This window comes from Schistocerca nitens, chromosome 2 (assembly GCF_023898315.1).
Source record: "Schistocerca nitens isolate TAMUIC-IGC-003100 chromosome 2, iqSchNite1.1, whole genome shotgun sequence".
Classification (NCBI taxonomy): domain Eukaryota; kingdom Metazoa; phylum Arthropoda; class Insecta; order Orthoptera; family Acrididae; genus Schistocerca; species Schistocerca nitens.
In genome coordinates, this window is record NC_064615.1 from 175,600,766 (window position 1) to 175,613,469 (window position 12,704).

Here is a 12,704-nt window from a genome sequence, read left to right on the forward strand (position 1 = left end):
GATATTATGGGTTGAAAATACGAGTTTTTTAAACAACGCATCACTCATTATTGTGTCAGGCCAAATAACTTTGAAGGAATACTACACGACACGATAAAATGACCCCGATGCATCATACAGTTTTTGAAAATGGTCATCAGGTTTATGTGAACAACGCTTGGAACGTTCTATCTATCGTTTAATTTCTCGAATACAGAACTCCGATCCTCCTTCGTCATACAGCTATTCCGGAACCATTATGTGAACGTCCATTAGAAAGAAAATCTCTCACTTATACCCCCCCCCCCCCCCCGATGCTTCTAACTTGCCGCAAACATAGAAATCGGATAGTGCAACATCTGGTATTCCAAACCAACATCATCCACGCCTATATCGTCTTATTCAAATTGCTGGCACGATTTCACTACAGCTGGATGCTACGTTACATTTGCTCCACAAACCGCCTAGAATGTCACGATTAGTTTCTGGGCAATTTAGATTCTTTTTCCCACAAGTATCATCCTGTCCCGCTTGCATCAGCTTTGGAATAAGTTTAGAGCTGTCTTGGCACTTAAATCGTACGCTGTCAGGTACTTTATATCGATACTGCAGTAGAACTGTGCCTACAGAAAACCAGGAATATGCGCTCTCTTGTGAAGATGCGCCACTGTCGGTGCACAATAGTCTTGGCGTGGGACAACATAAATAACTCGTCTTCTGAAATCCCCCCGTATTAGATCACGACAGTAAGAGCTGAAGTCCATGAACCATCTAAAGATTTTGTGACTGTTCGATTCCGGCTCCAGTGGCCTCCACTTTGAATTCCAGCCGAGTGGCGCCTCCGGCGGCTGGAATAACAGATGGCGCTCCAAGATAGGTGGCGCCCGTGCTGCAGGCAGCATGCAGGCAGTACCTTCCGGAGGGGGTCAACGGAAACTTCTCGCTGCGATGCAGTCTTTGCCCTGGCGATCCATTGGACTGGTCGAGGCACATGGTCTGTCAACTGGAGATTCCAAGCCGTTGTGGGATCGAGTGGGCATAAAGATTTTATGAAGGGGCCGCTGGAACTGCTGCATACCAACATTTCTCGAATTATGAACTCTGAGCGGCGTTAAACAGCCACATACAAAAAAGTGATGTTGATCGAGATGGCCTATTGCAACAGTTAGCCTGTGTGAATTCGTGTGGCCTTTGCAGCTTGTAAGGGTGCCTTCACTGCTCAGGCGAGTGAATGACATGGTTGGTAGTGTTCAAGTACGTTGTTGGTGCTCATCGTCAGTATTGTATTGAGTCCATGTGTTTTCGAATCTGCGTGCTTGTCTTGACAAGAATGTCGTTTATTACATTATGTCGATTACTGTGTATGCTACTATTCATTTGATTATTGTTGAAAAATGTGTCGTTCACATTTTGGAAGGAGGATTGTATATGGTTAATGTTAACGTGTGAGCTATCAATTCAATGCAGCAATGGACTTCTCTGTTCTGTAAGGATTACCTGTCATAATTTTAATATTATTGATTTTGAAATGCAGGAAGGTGAAAACAGTGCGTAAATTTAAATCTTTCTTGTTAACTGATGGTGAGATATGTGCGATTTCTGTCTCCCATCTTAGTTAATGGGATTTGTTTTTAATGTAAAGATTGTCAGTGGGCCCTTTTCAAACTGTTTATCCTAAATGCAGAAAGATGAACCGAGTAAATAATCTGAAGGTTGTTTTGGTTGATTCCAAACACGTTTATGTTATGCTGGTTCCATAGCTGCTGTCTTAATATTAGTTGTTTCTCAAAGGTAAAAGGGAAATGAAAGTTTAAATTAAAATTTTCCTCACTCTTTGAGCTTAAAATCTGTATTAAAATAACAGTATGTGATGAAGCTTTATCGATACTCTTGTAGGGCTAACTGTGTTTGACCTCTTTAGTTATACTGTTTAAATATTTATTTGTGATGAAATCATGAAAATTTGTTCATTGGAAAGTCATTACGTATACCTGTAAACCTCAGAACCACCTCTCCCATGCTGCGCCACAGATTTCACTAATAACAGGAAGATGTATACTAGCCTCAGCTTACTTACGAAAGAGACATGACTACATTTGTGAATATTTCCGTAGTCGCATTTAATGTCGCCAGCTGTATTCAGCAAGTAACGAATGCAAAATGGTACAGTGTATCTCTGCAGACGTATGATAGGGTTTAGTTTGAAAGAAAGCACATACGTTTCAAAGTATTTAGCTATCGTTTAACACTCGGAAATCGTTATTTGACTTGTAAACATAGATATTCACGTCATGTTACTGAACTCCTTCCCTACAAAGTATTTCATGCGTAGCAGTTCATTCTAACCTCGAATAGATATTATAATGAGAGTACTGTTGACCACAAAGCTGAGAAGATTGTTAAAAATTATGGGAAACATGTGGTAGGAAATATCACAAAGAATTAATATTTCATGCTTCCATTTCGAAATGAGCTTGTAAATGAAATAACATTTGACATAACATGTATTTTCCCATTTAGAGGGTGGTTATGGCCATGATATATACTTGTTGAAGTTGTGATCGTTTGTCTGTATACTTGTTGTTGTTGTTGTGGTCTTCAGTCCTGAGACTGGTCTGATGCAGCTCTCCATGCTATTCTATCCTCTGCAAGCTTCTTCATCTCCCAGTACCTACTGCAACCTACATCCGTCTGAATCTGCTTGGTGTATTCCTCTCTTGGTCTCCCTCTACGATTTATACCCTCCACGCTGCCCTCCAATACTAAATTGGTGATCCCTTGATGCCTCAGAACATGTCCTACCAACCGATCCCTTCTTCTAGTCAAGTTGTGCCACAAGCGTCTCTTCTCCCCAATCCTATTCAACACCTCCTCATTAGTTATGTGATCAACACATCTAATCTTCAGCATTCTTCTGTTGCACCACATTTCGAAAGATTCTATTCTCCTCTGGTCTAAACTATTTATCGTCCATGTTTCACTTCCATACATGGCTACACTCCACACAAATACTTTCAGAAACGACTTCCTGACACTTAAATCTATACTCGATGTTAACAAATTTCTCTTCTTCAGAAACGCTTTCCTTCCCATTGCCAGTCTACAGTTTATATCCTCTGTACTTCGACCATCATCAGTTATTTTGCTCCCCAAATAGCAAAACTCCTTTACTACTTTAAGTGTCTCATTTCCTAATCTAATACCCTCAACATCACCCGACTTAATTCGACTACATTCCATTATCCTCGTTTTGCTTTTGTTGATGTTCATCTTATATCCTCCTTTCAAGACACTATCCATTCCATTCACCTGCTGTTCCAAGTCCTTTGCTGTCTCTGACAGAATTACAATGTCATCGGCGAACCTCAAAGTTTTTATTTCTTTTCCATGGATTTTAATACCTACTCCGAATTTTTCTTTTGTTTCCTTCACTGGTTGCTCAATATACAGATTGAATAACATCGGGGAGAGGCTACAACCCTGTCTCACTCCTTTCCCAACCACTGCTTCCCTTTCATGCCCCTCAACTCTAATAACTGCCATTTGGTTTCTATATAAATTGTAAATAGCCTTTCGCTCCCTATATTTTACCCCTCCCACCTTCAGAATTTGAAAGAGAGTATTCCAGTCAACATTGTCAAAAGCTTTCTCTAAGTCTACAAATGCTAGACACGTAGGATTTGCCTTTCCCTAATCTAGTTTCTAAGATAAGTCGTAGGGTCAGTATTGCCTCACGTGCTCCATTATTTCTAGGGAATCCAAACTGATCTTCCCCGAGGTCGGCTGCTACCAGTTTTTCCATTAGACTGTAAAGAATTTGCGTTAGTATTATGCGGCCGTGACTTATTAAACTGATGGTTCGGTAATTTTCATATCTGTGAACACCTGCTTGCTTTGGAATTGGAATTATTATATTTTCTTGAAGTCTGAGGGTATTTCGCCTGTCTCATACATCTTGCTCACCAGATGGTAGAGTTTTGTCAGGACTGGCTCTCCCAAGGCCGTCAGTAGTTCTAATGGAATGTTGTCTACTCCCGGGGCCTTGTTTCGACTCAGGTCTTTCAGTGCTCTGTCAAACTCTTCAAGCAGTATCATATCCCCCATTTCATCTTCATCTACATCCTCTTCCATTTCCATAATATTGTCCTCAAGTACATCGCCCTTGTATAGACCCTCTTTATACTCCTTCCACCTTTCTGCTTTCCCTTCTTTGCTTAGAACTGGGTTTCCATCTGAGCTCTTGATATTGATACAAGTGGTTCTCTTTTCTCCAAAGGTCTCTTTAATCTTCCTGTAGTCAGTATCTATCCTAACCCTAGTGAGATAAGCTTCTACACCCTTACATTTATCCTCTAGCCATCCCTGCTTAGCCATTTTGCACTTCCTGTCGATCTCATTTTTGAGACGTTTCTATTCCTTTTTGCCTGCTTCAATCAGTGCATTTTTATATTTTCTCCTTTCATCAATTAAATTCAATATTTCTTCTGTCACCCAAGGATTTCTACTAGCCCTCGTCTTTTTACCTATTTGTTCCTCGGCTGCCTTCACTACCTCATCCCTCAAAGCTACCCATTCTCCTTCCACTGTATTTCTTTCCCCCATTCCTGCCATTTGTTCCTTACGCTCTCCCTGAAACTCTTTACAACCGCTGGTTCTTTCAGTTTATCCAGGTCCCATCTCCTTAAATTCCCACCCTTTTGCAGTTTCTTCAGTTTTAATCTACAGTTCATAACCAATAGATTGTGGTCAGAGTCCACATCTGCCCCTGGAAATGTCTTACAATTTAAAACCTGGTTCTTAAATCTCTGTCTTACCATTGTATATTCTATCTGAAATCTACCTGTATCTCCAGGCTTCTTCCATGTATACAACCTTCTTTTATGATTCTTGAACCAAGTGGTAGCAATGATTAAGTTGTGCTCTGTGGAAAATTCTACCAGGCGGCTTCCTCTTTCATTTCTTACCCCCAATCCATATTCACCTACTACGTTTCCTTCTCTCCCTTTTCGTACTACCGAATTACAGTCACCCATGACTATTAAATTTCCGTGTCCCTTCACTATCTGAATAATTTCTTTGATTTCATCATACATTTCTTCAATTTCTTAGTCATCTGCAGAGCTAGTTGGCATATAAACTTGTACTACTGTAGTGGGTGTGGGCTTCGTGTCTATCTTGGCCACAATAATGCGTTCACTATGGTGTTTGTAGTAGCTTACCCGCATTCCTATTTTTTTATTCATTATTAATCCTACTCCTGCATTACCCCTGTTTGACTTTGTATTTATGACCCTGTATTCGCATGACCAAAAGTCTTGTTCATCCTGTTACCGAACTTCACTAATTCCCACTATATCTAACTTTAACCTATCCATTTCCCTTTTTAAATTTTCTAACCTACCTGCCCGATTAAGGGATCTGACATTCCACGCTCCGATCCGTAGAACGCCAGTTTTCTTTCTCCTGATAACGACGTCCTCTTGAGTTGTCCTCGCCTGGAGATCCGAATCGGGGACTATTTTACCTCCGGAATATTTTACCCAAGAGGGCGCCATCATCATTAACCATACAGTAAAGCTGCATGCTCTCGGGAAAAATTACGGCTGTAGTTTCCCCTGGCTTTCAACCGTTCGCAGTACCAGCACAGCATGGCCGTTTTGATGACTGGGTGTTGTGTGCTGTCCTTAGGTTAGTTAGGTTTAAGTAGTTCTAAGTTCTAGGGGACTGATGACCATAGATGTTAAGTCCCATAGTGCCCAGAGCCATTTGAACCATGGCCGTTTTGGTTTGTGTTACAAGGCCAGATCAGTCAATCATCCAGACTGTTGCCCCTGCAACTACTGAAAAGACTGGTGCCCCTCTTCAGGAACCATGCGTTTGTCTGGCCTCTCAACAGATCCCTTCCGTTGTGGTTGTACCTACGGTACGGCTATCTGTATCGCTGAGGCACGCAAGCATCCCTACCAACGGCAAGGTCCATGGTTCATGGGGGGGTATACTTAGAGAGGTTTATAAGCTTATACCGTGACAGAATTCATGGAGATGTGGATGATGTCAGATATATTAGTCAGCTGCTATATTAAAGAGAATATTGTGTTTTGAGCATAACCCCTTACCGAGAGTTATTCACTGTCTATTGTCAGGCGCTTTTATTCTTTTAATCACTAGGGTAACAAGTTACGGCAATGCTCGCAAAATATACTTGGAATTTACGCTTTCCATCACCGTGCATTCGTCCCACTAATACAAGATCCAAACGATTGTACTTTCCGTGGAGATGTCCTCCGTCTTGTTGTTCGGCAACATTCTCGTACTGTATGTACATGCAGTTTCACGTCATGAGTCTTCTACACCAGATGTATTCGTCTTTTACACACTGGTGTGCAAAACTTAAGGCCGAAAGTAACTACGGGCAAGATGTGTGACAGTCAAGTAACATAAGTCGATGAAACATGGACCATACATAGAAAGAAGAGCTACAGTATATTACAGTACAGTGCCGAAGGTTACTGAGAGAAATACGCAATGAGACGAACAGAAATGACACTTTTGTTTAACAACAATATTTACGTTGTAGTCACCTCGATTCATGATGGCCTCCTGGATATTACAAAAAGCCGGACATGGTTCTTAATAGGATGTGTGATCGCAACGGACAGCAACGCATGATCTGCAAAGTACTTCCTCGTGCATGCATATGGACATGTTGCAATGCACCTCCCCAAAGCAAACCACATGTGCTCGATGGGATTCGTCGGGGGAAAGGTCCGACCAGTACATTCGGCGTCTTCGGTCCCCGGTTCGAATCCCACCACTGCTTGAATTTTATTAATAATCAGCTTGGGCGGCCGAAGACTTCCGGCACAACAAGTCGCTTTCACTCTGCCAACGGCCTTTTCAAGAGGGCGGATGAGAGGACAGAGATTCAGGGGCACTCTTCTGTCCTAGGGGTGGGAAACTGCTCTCAAGGGTGGAAGAATCAGCAATGATCAACGGCATGAGGATGCAGAACGCAATGGAAACCACTGCATTAAAGACACAAAATGTGGATGCAAAGAACATGTAGCCTGTAACTGAAAAAGGTCTGATGCTCATCTCTCCCATGGCAAAATATTATGGACTAGTCAGCCATTCGGAACACCAGGAGGGCACTGCCAAGGGGGAGGAGATCATAAGAGAAGACTGAACAACCAACGTATGGGTAACGTTCTATGAGCTAAGGCGTGGAGTGTCAGATGTTTGGAAGTGGTAGGGAAAACAGAAAATCTGAAAAAGGAAATGCAAAGGCTCAATCTAGGGGTCAGTGAAGTGAAATGGAAAGAAAACAAAGATTTCTGGTCTGATGAGTATAGGGTAGTATCAACAGCAGCAGGAGACGGTATGAGTGGGATCAACAGGAAGGTAGGGAGAGAGAGTGTTACTGTGATCAGTTCAGTGAGAGGATTGTTCTTATTAGAATCGACAGCAAACAGACACTGACAACGATAGTGCAAGTATACATGCCGACGTCGCAAACTGAAGATGAAGAGACAGAGAAAGTTCATGAGGATGTTAAAAGGGTAACACAGTACGTAAAGGGAGACGAAAATCTAATAGTCATGGGGGACTGGAACGCAGTTGTAGGAGAAGAAGCACAAGAAAAGTTACAAGAGAATATGGGTTTGGGACAACGAATAAGAGAGAAGGAAGACTAATTGAGTTTAGTAATAAATTTCAGCTGGTAATGGCGAATACTCTGTTCAAGAAACATACGAAGGTAAATACTTGGAAAAGGCCGCGTGATACGGGAAGATTTCAGTTAGATTAAACCGTTATCAGACAGATATTCCAATATCAGATGCTGGATTGTAAGGCGTACGCAGGAGCAGATATAGACTCAGATCACAATGTTGTAGCGATGAGGAGTAGGCTGAAGTTCAAGACATTAGTCAGGAAGAATCAATACGCAAGGAAGTGGGATACGGAAGCACTGAGGAACGACGAGATACGCTTGCAGTTCTCTAAGGCTACAGATACAGCAATGAGAAATAGCTCAGTAGTCAGTACAGTTGAAGAGGAATGGACATCTTTGAAAAGGGCGATCACAGTAGCTGGAAAGAGAAACGCAGGTACAAAGAAGGTAACTGCGAAGAGACCCTGAGTAACAGAAGAAATACTTCAGTTGATCTATGAAAGGAGAAAGTATAAAAATGTTCCGAGAAACTGGGGAATAAAGAGATGCAAGTCGCTGAGGAATGAAATAAATAGAAAGTGCAGGGAAGCTAAGACGAAATGGCTGATTCAAAATTGTGGAGAAATTGTTGGAAGGAGAGACTCAGCATAAGGAAAGTCAAAACAACCTTCTCTGACATTGAAAACAAGTGTGGTAACATTTAGAGCGCAAGGGGAATTCCATTGTTAAATGCAGAGGAGAGAGCGGATGGATCTATAAATACACTGAAAGTCCCTATGAGGGGGTAGATTTGTCTGATGTGATACAAGAAGAAACAGGAGTCGATAAGGAAGAGACTTTATAGGGATCCAGTATTATAACAAGAATTTAAGAGAGCTTTGGAGGACTTAAGATAAAAAGAAGAAGAAGGGACTGATAACATTATATCAGACTTTCTAAAATCATTCGGGGAAGTAGCAACAGAACGATTAGTCACATTAGTGTGTAGAATGTATGAATCTGGCGACATACCATCTTACTTTCGGAAAAATATCACCCACACAAATTTGAATACTGCGAGAGCTGACAAGTGCGAGATTTATCACACACTCAGCTTAACAGCTCATTCATCCAACTTGCTGAGAGAATAATGTACGGAAGAGTGGAAAAGGAAATTGAGGATGTGCTCGATGACGGTCGGTTTGGCTTTAGAAAACGTAAAGGCACGAGAGGTAATTCTGACTTTGAGGTTGATAATGTAAGCAAGATTAAAGAGAAATCAAAACACGTTCGTAGGATTTATCGACCTGGAAAATGCGTTCGACAATGTAAAATACTGCAATACGTTCGAAACTCTGAGAAAAATAGTGGTAAGTAGTGGAGAGAGACTGGTAAAATACAATTTGCACAAGAGCTAAGAGGGAATAGTAAGAGTTGACGACCAAGAACTTAGCACTCAGATTAAAAAGTATGTAACACAGGGACGTAGTCTTTCTCCCCTACTGTTCAATCTGTACATCGAAAAGCAATTATGAAAATAAAAGAAAGGTTTAGGAGTGGTATTAAAATTGAAGGTGAAAGGATATCAATGATACGATTCGATTATGACATTGCTATTCCCAGTGAAGTTAAAGGACAGTTATATGATCTGCTGAATTGAATGAACAATCTAATGAGCACAGAAATTGAAGAAGAAAGAAAGTAATGAGAAGTAGCTGAAATGTGAACAACGAGAAAGCTGGCATTGGGATTGAAGGTTACGAAGCAGATGAAGTTAAGAAATTCCGCTATGTAGACTGTAAAATAACCAAAGGCGGACGGAGTATGGAGGACATCAAAAGTAGACTAGCAACGCCAAAAAGGGCATTCCTGCCAATGGAAGTCTACTGGTATAAAACGTAGGCCTTAATTTGAGGAAGAAGTTTCTCAGAATGGTAGTATGGTAGTGAAACATGGACTGTGGCAAAAACGGAACAGAAGATAATCGAAGCATTTGAGATGTGGTGCTACAGATGAATATTGAAAATTGAGCTGACTAGTAAGGTAACGAATGAGGAGGTTCTGCGCAGAATTGGAGACGAAAGGAATATGGGGAAACTACTGATAAAGGAGAACGGGCAGGATGATAGGACATATGATAAGACGTGAGGGAATGACTTCCATGATACTGCGCAGTTCGAAGCGATGCGCGTTGTCGTCCACAAAATTGAAGTCAGGACCGAATGCCCTCCTAAATAGACGCACCCTGTGAAGTTGTACAGCGCCACAATAACGTTCACAGGTAGATGTACATAGTTCAGAGATTATGAAGCCAGTACACGCATGCCTCCCCACACTATAACACTTGTATCAACAGAAGAATCATGTTCGACAATATTCTTGGCTGTGTTACGTCTTCCAACCTCTTGCCAGATGGGGATGCAACCAGAATCACGTCTCATGCGAGGGGCACGCGACCAACTTGGCTCCGTGTCAGACGCTATCGTCGAGGAGCAGGTGTCAACGAAACACAGCGTACTAGTCATCGGCCAAAAAACTACCCCTCATGCAGTTTCCGTGGCACTGTGGATCTTGATGCTGTGTGCTTTGCACTTAAATGTGGTTGCAACCGCACCATTTGTTCGACGTGAGCCCCTTCTAGCCTATTGCGCAATGTAGCAGTCATCCGCTGCTGAAGTTGTTCGTGGTAGAACGTTGAGTCCTCTCCCTTGAGCAGTAACGCCTGTGGTTCGGAAGGCATACAATGCACGCGAAACAATGCCGTGAGCAGTACTAAAATGTACGTGGCTGCATTCGTCACACTTATTTCTTCCAATTTCCCGAACATTCTTCCCCGCATAAACTCAAGCAATTGCTGGCTCTGCGCTATGTTGTAATGATACGTAACTGCTAGTCGATTGAGACACACGGTCTTTTTCCGTTCGTTCAACTGCCTGGTGTTGAAAGCCAGCCCCATTTGACGCTATAGTCAAGCTGACCTCACACCATGTGAGTTCCAGCTTTGTGAACACGACAGGGAGCTCTGTGGGAAAGTTCTCCATCACTTTCTTTCATTTCCACCGAACAGTTAACATGTTCTGTAAATATATCTATGTATTTAGAGTTCTGCTTTCCTTATGTGATGTAGCTCGTACTTTCCTTCATTGCACAAAAGTTAAATGTGGTCTGCCTGCAGAACACTAGTCATCTAGAACCGGTAAATACTAAAAACTGTATATAAAACGAAAAGTATATTCGGTTTCAGATAAAATTTTACTGGCGTGAAATAATTAATCTAGATCAGAGAGCAGTTGTCAGAATATTTGGTAACCGTTTTCCTCGTCTTTTTCACGTACACAGGAGCTTTTATCGTGTTCAAATTCGAGTTTAAAAACGATTCTTGACTACGTTTTGTGTACGTGGCGGTCATTATAGCCGCGTACAGTGGCAGAACAACGCGTGTATCGAGAACCGGGTCGGTAATTACTGTCACCGAAATTTCCTTTTAGCCGGAAATCGAATTTCCGGGAACGGAGGTGGCCTGTTTCCCGTAAGGGCGACACGAGCGAGTGGGCTCCTTGTTTTCTCTCCTCGTCAGCAGAGACTACTGTGCGGCGATGCAACTGCCTCATCACCCATTTATGCACCTACTACAACCAGACGCGAGAAATGACACGCTACTTCGTTATTTGGTTTCTGAGTTTTCAATGGTGTCTCTGTATAGGAGGACTATTTTCCTTCTCGGCAGAGAGCAGTGAATTTCCTTCAACAGTAGCACTGTGGTTGGAAGCTAGAAGAACTGTGCATTCGAAGATAAGTGTCACTATGAAAATGTGGAGCCGAAAATCTGATAGAACAGCGAGTAACTATGAATTTTGATGATTTAATACTGGCGTAAATTATTATAGGAATCCCGGAACACAGCGACAGATCGTTACGTTTTAATAAGTTCCGAAATGTATATTTACATGTCCAAAAATCGGGATGATTACGTGGAAGCTGAGAGAACAAATTGTCAGTAGCACATAAATATTAATAAACAAAAGCAAAGACTTGCCAACAAGAAGGTATTCTTGAAGTGGCGTTGGAGAAGAATATCGACGACGTACCTTAGTTAAGTCCCGTCTTTCATGGACACGAGTTGTATGCCTTAAACACTGTGCTGAATCGGTGTGTATCAAGAGAAGTGGCATGTTGCGTCATTATAAGAACGCAAAATAGATGAGAGAACCTTGCAGTTGGAAAACGGATAGCATCTATTAAGTGTATAATGTCTGATTATAGCTTTTCAGTATGAGATACAAAAAGGTTTAATGTGTTTCCCACGTGCTGCAAGTAAAACAACTGCTGTGAGTTTTGATATTTTAACTGTTTCTTTATTTACTAACTTTGTACATTTCGTTCTACACTTAGATAATGATAGCGGGCTTTGAGATCCGCCTCATTATAGAGCTTCCGTTGTTTTCAATCAAATACGCGCATCGTCAAAAATATTGCACACTCCTGTATGTCGTGCAGGTGATTTTGCTACTGTGACTGTTCCTGTACTGTCTGGAAGGTCACTCCAGACTTCGTTCGCAAACATACACACAGTTATCTTGAGCGCTACCTGCCGACAGAACGTCGCCTTCGAATGGATTGCAGCATTTCAGTTGAAAGTATAGCGCCGGTAAGTACACATAATAGACGTCTGTGACCAGTAGAGTGAATATGCATCATGTCACAAAGGATAATCGCGAACAGTGTGTGGGCAGAACATCGTACTCGAACGGGTTGTAGCACTTCAATTGAAATTAAATCACCAGTAGGTACGCATTATAGACGTCTCTGGAACAGTTGTGTAAACATCCATTATGCCACGAAGCACAATCGAGGCCAATGATTATTTCTGCATCATACATATACTCGCAGAAGTCTTGTCAGATTAGGAAGTTACTCTAAGTGTGCACCGGAGCCAATGAGATGTGGTGCAATCGCGGGATAAGTTCCAGTTGGTAGGTAGTACTAAGGACTTTCGCCGCACAGGGGGACAATATTCCACGGGTGCACAGGATGGTAGATTTGTGTGACTTTTGAGTTAAAGAAACTGTAGGCC